Source organism: Symphalangus syndactylus, chromosome 18, assembly GCF_028878055.3.
Source record: "Symphalangus syndactylus isolate Jambi chromosome 18, NHGRI_mSymSyn1-v2.1_pri, whole genome shotgun sequence".
In the NCBI taxonomy this organism is placed as follows: domain Eukaryota; kingdom Metazoa; phylum Chordata; class Mammalia; order Primates; family Hylobatidae; genus Symphalangus; species Symphalangus syndactylus.
In genome coordinates this window covers 100,882,313-100,897,413 of record NC_072440.2, presented here as the reverse complement: position 1 = coordinate 100,897,413, position 15,101 = coordinate 100,882,313, and the positions used below count along the sequence as shown (strand labels likewise).

The 15,101-nt window shown below is 45.2% G+C and overlaps 1 protein-coding gene across 3 annotated transcripts in view; it reads right to left on the bottom strand.

Annotated features, from left to right (window-relative positions):
- E2F6 (E2F transcription factor 6) overlaps window positions 1-15,101 on the bottom strand; it is a 111,126-nt gene that overhangs the window by 73,451 nt on the left and 22,574 nt on the right. The gene's annotated exons all lie outside the window — the stretch shown is intronic.

Below are 15,101 nucleotides of genomic sequence, written 5' to 3'. Positions count from 1 at the left end.
CTGTTGTTACAGCTGTCTCCAGTATTCAGTACAGTAGCCTGCGGTACAGCTTTGTAGCCTCGGAGCAATACGCTCTACCGCACAGCCTAGTGTGTATGGGCTGTACCATCTAGGTGTATATCAGTGCACTCCGTGATGTTCACATGACAGAACTGCCCAACAATGCATTTCTCAGAACACATCTCTGACATTAAGCGATACATGACTGTACTTAAAAAACTTGAAGTATGACTTCTTCTTAACATTATTGAGAAAGGGACATTTTCCTTTTTAAAATTACACCAGGTCAAGAGCTGCACCATCCATTCTGTTTCTTTGCTTTTTTTTTTTTTTTTTGAGACAGAGTCTTGCTCTGTTGCCCAGGCTGGAGTGCAGTGGCGCCATCTTGGCTCACTGCAACCTCCGCCTCCTGGGTTCAAGCGATTCTCCTGCCTCAGCCTCCCGAGTAGCTGGGATTACAGGCACCTGCCATCATGCCCAGCTAATTTTTGTATTTTTTAGTAGAGACGGGGTTTCACCATGTTGGCCAGGCTGGTCTTGAACTCCCAACTTCAGGTGATCTGCCCGCCCCAGCCTCCCAAAGTGCTGGAATTACAGGCATGAGCCACCATGCCCGGCCTACTTTTATCATTTTCTTCACACACTTTGACCTCTCCTTCCTACATTTTCTGTTGTATTCTCTGTTGCAGGGATGGAAACAGCTTCTGGGGAAGGCTCGCTTTGTGTTATTATCAAGATGACAATGTTCTAAGCCACCAAGCAGCAGTTTTGCAGTTGGAAAGGGCCTCAGCCCTGCCACCCCCACCCTGGTTGCTTTGCATTCAGGCTGTTAGGCCTGGACAGCCCCATGGATGCCATTGCTTGGCCTCTGCCACCTTTCAACAGGGACTTGCAGTGAGATGAAGAACAGCCTCAAATCCTCATGTGTCATTCCACATACGGGTTCCTCACTTAGACACACAGGCTGAAGATCATCTGCGTTCACCTTCTCGGCGGCAGGTCTAGTTCTCCTTTGACTGGTAGGTCTAGGTCTCCTTTGAGTGGTTGGTTCTCCTTCCCCAGCAGGGGCACATTTCTCAGCAGCAGAAATTTCTTTTTTCTATTTTTATTTTTTGAGACGGAGTCTTGCTCTGTCACCCAGGCTGGAGTGCAGTGGCGCGATCTCGGCTCACTGGAAGCTCCGCCTCCCGGGTTCTCGCCATTCTTCTGCCTCAGCCTCCCGAGTAGCTGGGACTACAGGTGCCCACCACCACGCCCGGCTAATTTTTTGTATTTTTAGTAGAGATGGGGTTTCACCGTGTTAGCCAGGATGGTCCCGATCTCCTGACCTCATGATCCACCCGCCTCGGCCTCCCAAAGTGCTGGGATTATAGGCGTGAGCCACTGCGCCCGGCCTCAGCAGAGATTTCTAAAGCAATCAACTGAAGACTTCACACTCGAGTAACCTACAAGTCCTTCCGGTTGGCTGTCTCCCAGATCTTGTGGAGCAAGACGCCTGAGCCTTCCCTGCTCCTGGGAATGGCTGGCTAGGAGGGCCTGTGCACCCACATTTTAAGTGGGGTTGAGAAAAGCCTTGGGCATCTTCAGAAGCCTTGACATAGTTTTGCTGCTTTCCTCTCCCTGGCAGGACTACAAGTATAGCCACAGAAAGCTCAGTGCACAAAGTAAAGACACACCCTTGAGGACAGGACAACCACAGCAAACTGTACTAATTAACCACAAAACCAGCTCTAACATATCCACCTCTTGGGCATAATGTTACTTATACAATGGGCTTAACAAAATTGATATGCAGACAAAGATGGCTTAGGTAGGCCCTTTTGACACTTATTCCTGAAGACAACAGCACTATGGCTGCTTTAGGAAAGTGACAGCAAACGTGAAAATTTCTCACCTTTTAAAAACCTATGAATCACCATCTACTTCTCTGGGAGTGGGAAACTCATTTGGTTTTGGCTGGGGCTTTCACTGGGACAACAAACTGTTCATGGAAGGTCCGAATGCTGCAGAGAGCTTGATAGGTCACCTGTGCTAGCATGCAGATCAGCCAAGGATGCTTTAAAAGAAGAAGTGTGCCCTCCACCATGTAAAAAGACCCTATGGTGGATTAATGTAAGATTCTAAGTAAAAATATTCATTCAGTTACAGCCATAACTAAAACAGAATTCAGACTAGCTTTAATTCTACTAATTAGAATTTTAATCAAATACTTATTGATACAGTTTGAATGTACATTCCTGCCAAATCTCATGTTGAATTGTAATCCCCAGTGTTGGAGGTGGGGCCTGGTAAGAGGTATTTGGATCCTGGGGACGGATCCCTCATAAATGGCTTGGGTCATCCCCTTGGTAATGAGCTCTCTCTCTCTCTCTGAGTTCACACGAGATCTGGTCATTTAAAAGGGTGTGGCACCCCCCCGCCCCACCCTCTCCCCTACTTCTGCTTTTGCCATGTGATGTGCCTGCTCCTGCTTCACCTTCCACAATTATTGAAAACTCCCTGAGGCTTCATCAGAAGCCAGGCAGATGCCAGCACCATGCTTCCTGTAAAGCCTACAGAACTGAAGCAATTAAACCTCGTTTCTTTATAAATTATCCAGTCTCGGTATTTTTTTGATAGCGATGCAAGAATGGCCTAAAACACTTATATCGTACTTACTGTATGCCAGGCTCTGTACATTAAAAATATCTTAAAAATAAGTACTTAAAAATACTAACTCAGGTGGCTTACGCCTGTAATCCCAGCACTTTGGGAGGCCGAGGCAGGCGGATCACTTGAGGTCAGGAGTTCATGATCAGCCTGGCCAACCCCATTTCTACTAAAAAGTATAAAAATTAGCTGGTGTGGTGGTGCGTGCCTGTAATCCCAGCTGTTTGGGAGGCTGAGGCAGGAGAATCACTTGAACCTGGGAGGTGGAGGTTGCAGTGAGCCAAGATCGTGCCACTGTACTCCAGCCTAGGCGACAGAGCGAGACTCTGTCTCAAAACAAAATCAAAAAAATTAACTCATTTAATCTTCATATAACAACCCTATGTATTTGAGTACTCTTTTGGGCACATGGTAAATAATCTCCTTTTTATCTCACCAATCCAGTCCAGTTTCTAATGGATGCTACAGCCAAACCATGAACACAAATCCCATTTGTGCTCTGAAGCAATCCTACACCACGTTTTGAAAATTAATCAAAGTATTTAAAAGCAAAACATCCTAGTCAATATAATCTGTACATTTTCTAAAATGGCTGAACCAGTAAATAAAAATAATCTTGTTTCCTTGCTACTAGTCACTTCTCTCCTCAAGCTACCTTCAATCCTAGAAGGGACAAAGTTGACATTTACTGAACACTTATTTTAAGCCAGAACATGCCTCCCTGTACCCCCTCCCCACTTAACATTTTAGCGGTAAGCCTGAGGCTCACAGAGGTTCAGCAAAGGAATTACGGTCTTAATGCTGGTAAGTGGAAGACGGAGAATCAAGCCCTATCAGTCTGAGGCCTTCTTCATGGTGGGACCTTGGTTGTTTATCTTTGCGTGTCTAATGCTTAGAAAATGTGCAACACATATTTGTTAAAGAAATGAAGGAATGAACAGATTCCCATCTTGGTGACTGTAATTTAACACTTTCACTAGATTACTCTGCAGCCATCTTTCTTTTTTTATATATTTATATTTATTTAATAAATTCTCTATTTTTGGACATTTAGGGCAGCTAGAGGTGTTATTGTAGATATTGCTGAGATGAATGTCCCTCTGACAATTGTCTGATTATTTTCTTTTTTTAAATTTTACTTTAAGTTCTGGGATACATGTGCAGAACGTGCAGGTTTGTTACATAGGTATACGTGTGCCATGGTGGTTTGTTGCACCTATCAACCTGTCATCTAGGTTTTAAGCCCCGAATGCATTAGGTGTCTGTCCTAATGCTCTGCCTCCCCTTGTCCGCCACCCCCTCACAGGCCCCGGTGTGTGATATTCCCCTCCCTGTATCCATGTGTTCTCATTGTTCAGCTCCCACTTATGAGTGAGAACATGTGGTGTTTGGTTTTCTATTCCTGTGTTGGTTTGCTGAGAATGATGATTTCCAGCTTCATCCATGTCCTGCAAAGGACATGAACTCATCCTTTTTTATGGCTGCATAGTATTCCATGGTGTATATGTGCCACATTTTCTTTATCCAGTCTATCATTGATGGGCATTTGGATTGGTTCCAAGTCTTTGCTATTGTAAATAGTGCTCTGCAGCCATCTTTCTAAAATACAACTCTGATCCACTAATGACTGGTTAGATAAAAATCATCACCACCACCCCTGAAACAATAACTCTTTATCTTACAGGAATTGCAGAGTTCCAGAAGCCCTAGCACCAGTTTTTCATACTGCAGCTTGTGACTGGTTAGGTCTTTACATTGTCATTTTTGTAAATAAAATGGAATAAATAGAAAAGTATCTTGCAGGGCAGTTAGGTAATTATTTTGAGAAGTTCTTGTGTGTGCACTGGAAACGATGGAAAATGTCTTCCTCACTGTGGCTCATAGTCAAGTTTGGAAACCACTGCTTTAGCACACTGAGTCCCTCTGGACACTCTTCGACTCCTCTGTTTTTGTATAGCTTGTCTCAACTGGAAGGTTCTTCCCTTTTCTATGCCTGGGAGCTTCTAGTCATCTTTCAAGTCCTAATTTAAATGTGTTAGTCACTCCGTGCTCACTCATTCTTTCCTCTGGTGGGCATCTGTTCTCATCGCAGGGTAGGTAGGTAGTTTTTCGTTTGCTGGTCTCCTCTCAAGCGGTGGTTAAAGGCAGGGAACATGCCATTTTTATTTTTGTCATTCAAATGCCCATAACAGAGTTTGATCTATAGAACGGACTCTAAAATCTTACTATTTTATAGAACCCTGTAATTAATTTTTATTGAACATACATTTAATCCATATATTTTCTATGTTTTTTTTTAAGAGACAGGGTCTTGCTCCACTGCACAGGCTGCACCACAGTAGTGTGATCACGGCTCACTGCATCCTCAAACTCCTGGGCTCAAGCAATCTTCCCGCCTCAACCTCCCAAAGTGCTGAAATTACAGGTGTGAGCCAACACACCTAGTCCCAATTTCTAATTATTGTCATATTCAGCTTTTTAAAAGCAACATCATTCCTATGTTACTAATGCTTAAAAACGGCAAAAAGTTTTAAGACAACTCACATCCATTGACTGTGATGCTGGGGTCTGTTCTGAACGATGTGAACACTATGCAACATGATTATGATGCAATATGCTTCTAGTTTTTCCCAATGCGGATACAATCTCATTTAAATCAACAATGCCATCAGGAGCAGATTTCAGAAGATCCATACAGACCTGGCAAGGTGGCTCACGCCTGTAAACCCAGCGCTTTGGGAGGCCGAGGCGAGAGGATTGCTTGAGCCCAGGAGATTGAGACCAGCCTGGCCAACACAAGATTCCATTTCAAAAAGAAAGAAGACCCACACACATTTTATCACAAACAGCAATGCATCAAAAGGAGGCTTATTAACTCCTGGAGGAATAAAGCAGAACACAAAGATTAGTAAAACTTAAATGCTTTGATTTCAACAAAATTTCTTTCTTTATAAACAGGCATCAATGGGGATTTAAAGGAAACAAGCCATATACAACTTGGATTAAATCGGAAAATAATTTTCCCCCATCAATTTTGCTGTGTTCTTTAGATTTTCATTTAGTCATTTAGTTTTCCAGCTGCCTTTGGGAACACCTAGAATTCTAGAAGAAATGTGCAAAGTAGTTCAGTTCCTAATGTGATGGAGGGTGGGTGGTTTTCTCTTCTTTCCACCTACATGGCACCGTGGGTGCTGTGCTTCATGACTGAAATGCTACAAAAATGCTTGGGAACAGCCCCCAGCCTCGACCACACAACCACTTCATGTGTGAGCTTCGTGGTTCTGTGTTGAGACACGTTCTGCTTCAAGACCAGTGGGTTTGCATTCTTGGCACAAAATTTCAGGACAGTATAAGCACTGGATGTTGCCACCTTTGTAGATACCACTGCCAGGTTTTAACCTGGCAAGTTAAAAGACTGTAAGGTTTTAACTTCTCTCACTATAGTTTCAGGCTATAAATAAAGGAGAACTAGGTAGGTGCTATTCCCTCAGCATGTGTGTGCACTGACTACAGTCGCAAAGAAAACGGAAGGTGACCTTGAGGACAAAAGGGCCATAAATCATGACGGCAAATTATTGTATTAAATAAAGGAGAATGAAGCTGAGGAAAACAGTAGTACATCCAGTGAGGCTGGTCTGTATTTACACAGGTCAAATCATGTGACAAAATGTACCATCTAAGAAACAAATATTCCAGTTATCAACTTGGACTTGCAATCATATTGGACTCAGATCTCAATTTAGTATCACAGAATATGAAAACTAAAAAGGAATTTGGCCAGGCTCGGTGGCTTATGCCTGTAATCCCAGCACTTTGGGAGGCTGAGGCGGGCGGATCACCTGAGGTCAGGAGTTTGAGACCAGCCTGGCCAACATGGTGAAACCCCGTCTCTATTAAAAACACAAAAAATTAGTTGGGCATGGTGGCCGGTGCCTGTAATCCCAGCTACTCAGGAGGCTGAGACAGGAGAATTGCTCAAACCCAAGAGGCAGAGGCTGCAGTGAGCCGAGATCACGCCACTGCACTCCAGCCTGGGCAGCAGAGTGAAACTCCATCTCAAATAATAATAATAATAACCAATAAATAAAAACAAAAAGGAATTTTACAATTATAATTTAATAATTTATATTTGTAAGATGTATCTAACATCATAGCCAGGGACAGAGCTGGGACTGCCACCCCATGGGGCCACGATGGGCAGAAGCGGATGCTGGGTGTTTATTGTCTCTCAGATCCAAGTCCGCCCTTCTAGTTTCTATTCTGTGATCCTGGGACTGGCTCTCTGCAAACCCATTTCCTGTATTCCCTTGCTAGCTGGCGGGTTCTGACACTAGGAGGCAATGGTAGGAGTGGAAAGCGGGAGGAGGAGAACTTTTCTTCCTTTTTCTAGTCCCCGTCTGTGTCCCTACAGCAATAGAAGATAGTGATGGCTCCAGTTTCCAGATTGTGTTGGCAGCTCAAGTATGTGGCTGTACCCATCTGGGGTGGAACACCAGCTGTGCCATCCCCCGATCAGAGGATTGGGCCCCAGACATTTGGTGGGTGTCTCCTTCCCCACTGGAAGTCCAAGCACTGTGGTGGCATCTCCTCCGAGGTCTAAGTGCCAGCCGCGTGGGGACCTCTCCTGTGAGCCCCTCCGCGTGGGGACCTCTCCTGTGAGCCCCTCCGCGTGGGGACCTCTCCTGTGAGCCCCTCCGCGTGGGGACCTCTCCTGTGAGCTGCTCCGCATGGGGACCTCTCCTATGAGCTGCTACATTACGGTATCCCTACTTTTTCCTAGGGGTGGTAGTCACTTCCTGAATTTGTTTTTATTTTTTAAATAACTGCTCCTTGAGGAGCAGGGCTAACTCATAAGCAGTGTACCCAGAGTCGGCCCCTGAATGTATTCATATCTGTTACCTCAATATCCCCTTTTTGCTTCTTAGCCTTCCAACATCTGAGTCACCCATTTCCTGTCTTCACTCACCTCTGCTATAATACCTACCACGGTTTTCTTACTGGACCCTGACTGATAGAGACCTTGCTATCAAAAGTGCATTTACCGCCCCCTTGGCACCATGTATGTCTTATGAAGACATCTGGGGCACTTGCTCCTTCCTGCTCAACAGGTCCAACGTCGCAGAACAGTGTGATGTCCTGAGGAGGCTCCAAAGCATCAAGATCCCGGCAGACCAGATTATGGCAAGAACAGAAAAATTCACACAGCCAGGGTATCACGCTGACTTCTTGAGAGCAAGGACTTCTTTCTCACCAAGTTGATTCATTTAGATTTGATATATAAAAATTACATCAATTCATTTTGTTAACAAGAATGTGATCCAAAAATGTCTTTTTCAAGTCAATGCTATTCTTTAGCAGCATCTCTTTAATTGAAAGCAAGTGAAGAAATCTGAATAATCGTGAATTCTCTGCCAGATGGCAATCATCACCCAAATTTGTGTTAGGCACCCATTATACTAGTAGCAAACAAATGCATTCAGAGGGTCACTTTTCATTGAGCGACTAGTGTTTCAACTTTGCCCATCATAAGCAACTGTCAGCAGTTCCAAGTGAGCCAAAGGCATTTATGACACTAGTTTGTGAGGCTATTTTGACTGCATTATTCTTTCCCTCACTGACCTGCAGCAGAGACTGCTAGTTGTCCCCAGACATATTAGTTAAGATGGGCTAAGTTATGTTGCAGTAAAAATTAACTTCAAATAAATCTCAGTGCTTTGATACAGTTCATGTTGCATGTAGATTGGCAGAGGCTCCATTCCCATTCAGTCTCTGAGGGATCCAGGCCAGTGGAGGCTCCAGTGCCTTGTAGCTACATCTGGAACCTGTGGCTTCCTTGGCTGCCTTGGCAGGAGAGAGCTACTGGAGACTATAATCTTGTCACCACGTGTCACTTCCCGTCATAGCCAACTGACTAGAACAAACCAGATGGCCTCACTAATAGGTTCCATCTTTTGGTTCCCAGAAGGGGAGGGGAACCAGAACTTGATAGACACTTGAGTATCTACCATATCCAGTTCCTATTCTTCCCTTCTTGAATAGCAACAGAATTCTTGGTCATTAGCTGGGAATGTGGCTGTACCTCCCTCCTCTAAACATGACATTTTTAAGTGGCTAAGCTGTGACCAATGGATGTCAGTTAAAGTGTGGTCACAACCTGATGGAAGTGTCTTTAAGGACAGGAATTGTACCCTTCTTCTCCTTCTTCATCCTTCCTGCTGGGTAGCATGTAAATAATACCTACTATTATGGGGTGGGCTCCAGCAGCTCCCTTGGATTTTGAAGTGACCTTGGGAATGGAAGCCAAGCATGAAGAACCAATACCTGGAAGGGGCCTTGGTTCCTGACCTCTTGGAGAACAATACCAACTCGGGACTGTCTCCTTTCTAAATGTGTGAGAGAAATAAACTTCTGTCTTGTTTAAGCCGCCGTTGTGTGTTGTGTGCATGTGTTGTGTGCAGCTGAATTTAATCCTTACTAATATGAAGCCCCAGTGCAAAGTCTGTTACGGATTCTTTTCTCAATAAGTAATATCCCTCTTCCCTTTCCATGGTCGGAATCAACTGATAGACATAAAAAGATAGAGGCAAAAATCTCCTTGCTATTACTAATAAAGCTGATGGGGATGTGGCTTTAGATTGGTGAGCAAAAGGGCTAGTTAGCACTTCCCCTTGAAATGGACAGATTTGTTACTGACCTGCCTCTGTTACTGACCTAACTTGGGTCTCTTGACCTCAGCACCATTGGCACGCTGGACTGGGTGACCGTCACTGGGTTTATCCTGTACACTACGTCTAGTAGCATCCCCGTCCTCCACTCCTAGATGCCAACAGCACTCCAGTCATGATAATCAAAACCGTCTCCAGACATTGCCCAGTGTCCCCTGGGGAAAAAAATGTCCCCAGCTGAGAACAATTGGCACAACTGAACAACTGCAGGAGCCCCCCTCGGGTCAATCCAGATGCACATCTCCACAGGCAGGAAATTCCCAAAGGAAAGCCAAAGCGACCGAGCCTTTCATGTCCAGTTCCCTTTTCCATACTCAGAGAAGCCACGCCCTTTGCTTCTAAAAGAGTGACTGAGGGAGCAGCAGAGGCCAACAGTGTCACTCTAATCCAGGTTCCTCTACATAGAAGCCTAATGCTAGCGTAGTTCTGAAAATGCTCCCTTATTTTGTCATCAGCCCTGTGTACAGAGATTCATTTTTCCGACAGCCTAAATTTTCATAAACATTAGCTAGAAATAACGTGAATGACTGGTTGGATACAATTACCTTCATTCAAAATAAAAGAATGGGAACTAGAAAGGCTCAATGAGCAAGAATAAAGACATTGGGGCCAGCGCTATTTTTTTTTTTTTAAGGGTGGCTGGCCACTGCTTTGAGTCCATGTGTTTATCCTGAGAGTCACTGTGGGTGTTTGGAGAAAGGAGGGAGTGTATTGTGTGTGGGGGTGCACATGGGTGCACACAGGCCCCTCTTCGGCTCTCTCAAGAGAAGGAGAGCTGCCTGTAATTATGAGCCCTTGGGTAGAATGAGCTCGGGCCTCAGCACCTCCTTAAACTCTAAAACACTAAACACCCCACAAAGCTTTTGTTTATATATGTATTATACTGACTGATATCAAAAGTATTGCACATTAAAACTAAGAAATTATATAAGTATTTAATCCATCTAAAAATAAAAATTGGGCCGGGTGCAGTGGCTCACGCTTGTAATCCCAGCACTTTAGGAGGCCGAGGTGGGCGGATCACGAGGTCAGGAGATCAAGACCACGGTGAAACCCCATCTCTACTAAAAATACAAAAAAAAATTAGCCAGGCATGGTGGCGGGTGCCTGTAGTCCCAGCTACTCGGGAGGCTGAGGCAGGAGAATGGCGTGAACCCGGGAGGCGGAGCTTGCAGTGAACCGAGATTGCGCCACTGCACTCCAGCCTGGGCGACAGAGCTAGACTCCGTCTCAAAAAAAATAAAAATAAAAATAAATAAAAATAAAAATTGTGTAAACACAATACATGTTAAATATTTTTATGAAAAAAACTATGTTTTCCAAGACAAAAACAATTTAGTGAAGATGGCATTATTTTACATTTCACATATTTCTTAAAGTCTGGCCTAATAGAAGACAGATGGATTTTCCTATCAGCTTGTGTGAATTCTGCTGTGATATATGTTTTTGTTTACATACATAAAGAAAAACCCAGCCTCATATAAATATGTAGTTGGAAAATGGAAAGTTGTTTTAATAGCCTCTTCAGATCCCAAAGGCCATCCTTCCTTGAAACTACATCAGAACTCGCCAAGTGGTAGCTTCAAGGTGAGTTGCAACCTTCCACCTCTGGGCATCTCACCTTCGAGACCTGTGGTCTGGGGCCGCTCCTCCGGCTGCGGTGATGGCCACCTTGCTTGACCCACGCCTTGGCTTTGGAGACTCGCATCTCCCAGGCCACACTGTCACTCTTCCTCACTTCTCCTACTGCTTCTCCTTTATACCGTGTCCCCCTATCTTCTCTCCCTGTCCTGTCATCCTGGCTCTTTCCTCCTTTTGTTTTTTGCTCCTTTCTTTACCTTCTCTCAGCAGATCTTCCCTTGCTTCTCTGAGCCCTCGCCTCCTGTCCTCTGAGGGCCAGGCTGAAAGCCCCAAACATCGTCCCTTTCCCACCTGACTGCAGTGACAATAGGGCCTAAGGCCAACAAGGCACCAGGTCTGTCTTTAGTAGTCAGAGTCAGAGAAACTACAAAAGCAAAAGATAAAGCCAGGAGAAGGCACTGCCTTAATCTACAGCTAACACCTGGCAAGGCTGGGGTGCACCGCTTGGAGGGTGGGGTAAGCCAATCGCTAATAGAATTGAAAAGCCAACTTTGAAACACTGTAATACAATGGGTTGCTTTTAATGACCCAGGTGGTTTTATTCTGATTTTATTTTTAATTATGTTAATCAAGTGGCCCATTTCTGAGATATGAAGAAACAGTTTCATGTACGAAAGTGAAACGCTGGTTCTGTCTTAAGCCCCTCAAACCCTCAGCGGCATCATCATTTACTTGCTAACCTTGGGCATTCACTTAACTCCGGCCAATACATGCATCCCTGGGGCCAAAACTGTCAAAAGGGAGGCACAAAAGGAGCTGTAGCTGTCTCAAGCACAGGGGGGCTCATCTTTTGCTGAGGCAAAGGACAATTAGTTAGATGTGCTTTAACTTTTAGCAAAATGCAAATTTGGCAATCATTTTTTCTTTCATTACAAATTCAGTTTGTTAGTTACTGAAGTCATCTTTTTTTTTTTTTTTTTTTTTTAATTTTAGATGGAGTCTCGCTCTGTTGTCAGGCTGGAATGCAGTGGCACAATCTCGGCTCACTGCAACCTCTACCTCCCGGGTTCAAGTGATTCTCCTGCCTCAGCCTCCCGAGTAGCTGGGACGACTGCTGCGCGCCACCAGGCCTGGCTAATTTTTGTATTTTTAGTACGGACGGGGTTTCACCATGTTGGCTAGGATGGTCTCGATCTCTTGACCTTGTGACCCCCCTGCCTCAGCCTCCCAAAGTGCTGGGATTACAGGCGTGAGCCACCACGCTCGGCCTGAAGTCATCTTTTAAAAAAAATTCTCAGGGCCATGTGTGGGTGGCTCATGTCTGTAATACCAGCACTTTGGGATCTGCGGAGGCGGGCAGATCACTTGAGGTCAGGATTTCGAGACCAGCCTGGCCAATGTGGTGAAACCCTGCCTTTACTAAAAAAATACAAAAATTAGCCAGCTGTGGTGGCCCATGCCTGAAATCCCAGCTACTCTGGAGGCTGAGGCACGAGAATCACTTGAACCTGGGAGGCAGAGGTTGCAGTGAGCTGAGATCACACCACTGCACTCCAGCCTGGGTGACAGAGCGAGACTCCATCTCAAAAAAAAAAAAAAAATTTCTTGGGAGTTGAGTCGAATGATGTAGTCAGGTCAGGTCACTTATCAAGCAGCAACAGCTTACTAAATGTTGTATTAGTCCATTCTCATGCTGCTAATAAAGACATACCCAAGACTGGGTAATTTATAAAGGAAAGAGGTTTAATTGACTCACAGTCCAGCATGGCTGAGGCCTCAGGAAACTCACAATCATGGTAGAAGGGGAAGCAAACACGTCCTTCTTCACAGAGTGGCAGGAGAGAGAAGAATGAGAGCTGATCCAGGGGGGAAGCCCCTTATAAAGCCATCGGCTCTTGTGAGAACTTACTATCACAAGAACAGGATGTAGGAAATAGCCCCCATGATTCAATTTTCTCCACCTGGTCCCTCCCACAACACACAGGGATTCTGGGAAGCAAGATGAGATTGAGGTGGGAACACAGCCAAACCATATCATTCTGTCCCTGGCCCCTCCCAAATCTCATGTCCTCATAATTCAAAACACAACCATGCCCTTCCAACAGTCCCCCAAAGTCTTAGCTCATTCCAGCATTAACTCAGAACTCCAAGTCCAAAGTCTCATCTCAGACAAGGCAAGTCCCTTCCACCTATGGGTCTGTAAAATCAAAAACAAGTTAGTTACTTCCTAGATACAATGGCGGTACAGGGATTGGGTAAATACACCCATTCCAAATGGGAGAAATGGCCAAAACAAAGGGGCTACAGGTGCCATGCAAGTCCAAAATCCAATACGGCAGTCATTAAACCTTGAAGTTCCAAAATGATCTCCTTTGACTTTGACTCCATGTCTCCCATCCAGGTCATGTTGATGTAAGAGGTGGGCTCCCACGGCCTTGGGCAGCCCCACCCCTGTGGCTTTGCAGGGTACACCCCCACCCCCGTCTTGGTTGCTTTCTCAGGCTGGTGTTGAGTGTCTGGAACTTTTCCGGGTGCACAGTACAAGCTACCACTCTGGGGTCTGGAGGATGGTGGCCCTGTTCTCACAGCTCCACCAGGCAGTGCCCCAGTCGGGACTCTGTGTGGGGGATCCAATCCCATATTTCCCTTCCACACTGCCCTAGCAGAGGTTCTCCAGAGAGCAAACTTCTGCCTGGACATCCAGGTGTTTCCATACATCCTCTGAAATCTAGGCAGAGGTTCCCAAACCTTAATTCTTGACTTCTGTGCACCCATAGGCCCAACATCACGTGTAAGCCACCAAGGCTTGGGGCTTGCACCCTCTGAAGCAACAGCCTGAGCTTTACGTTGGACCCTTTTAGCCAAGGCTGGAGCTGAAGAAGCTAGGATGCAGGGCACCATGTCCCAGTGCAGCATAGAGCAGGGGGGCCCCTCATAGGCCCCCAGGTTTGTGATAGGAGGAGCTGCTGGAAGGTCTCTGACACGCCTTGGAGACATCTTCCCCATTCTCTTGGTGATTAACATTTGCATTACTTAGGCAAATTTCTGCAACCAGCTTAAATTTCTCCCCAGAAAATGGAGTTTTCTTTTCTATCCCATCACCAGGCTGCAAAATTTTCCAAACTTTTATGCTCTGCTTCCCCTCAAACACTTTGCTGCTTAGAAATTTCTTCTGCCAGATAATCTAAATCATCTCTCTCAAAGTTCCATTGATCTCTAGGGCAGGGGCAAAATGCTACCAGTCTCTTTGCATAGCAAGAGTGACCTTTACTCCCGCTTCCAATAGGTTCTTCATCTCCATCTTGACCACCTCAGCCTGGACTTCACTGTCCATATCACTATCAGCAATTTGTCAAAGCTATTCAACAAGTCTCTAGGAAGTTCTAAATGTTTCCCACATTTTCTTGTCTTCTTCTGAACCCTCCAAACTGTTCCAACCTCTGCCTGTTACTCAGTTCCAAAGTTGCTTCCACATTTTCGGGTATCTTTACAGCAGCGCCCCACTCTCTCTGGTACCAATTTACTGTATTAGTCCATTCTCACACTGCTAACAAAGACATACCCAAGACTGGGTAATCGATAAAGGAAACAGATTTAATTGACTCATAGTTCAGCATGGCTGGCTCAGGAAACTTACAATCATGGTGGAAGAGGAGGCAAATACGTCTTTCTTCATATGGTGGCAGGAGGGAGAATGAGAGCCGAGCGAAGGGAAAAGCCCTCTATTAAACCATTAGATCTCGTGAGAACTTACTATCACGAGAACAGGATGCAAGGAAACAGCTCCCATGATTCAATTATCTCCACCTGGTCCCTCCCACGACACATTGGGATTATGGGAACTACAATTCAAAATGAGATTTGGGTGGGGACACAGCAAAACCCTATCATACACTACATTAATATGAGAAATACGTATTAAGACATGACCTTACACTCTGACAACATGGAATGGCAGCTGGGAACTTAGCTGCAGCAAGTTATGAGGAAGGAAGATGGCCACCTGCATGCTGTGTATAAACTGCACGCAGGGTAGGAGTAAAGGGGAGGCATGGGTGAAGCCAGGTCCAGAATAGTGATGTGATTTTGAAAAGCAGAGAACAGGAAGAGGATAGGATAAGAGCAAAGGCAGGGAGATGGGAAAGT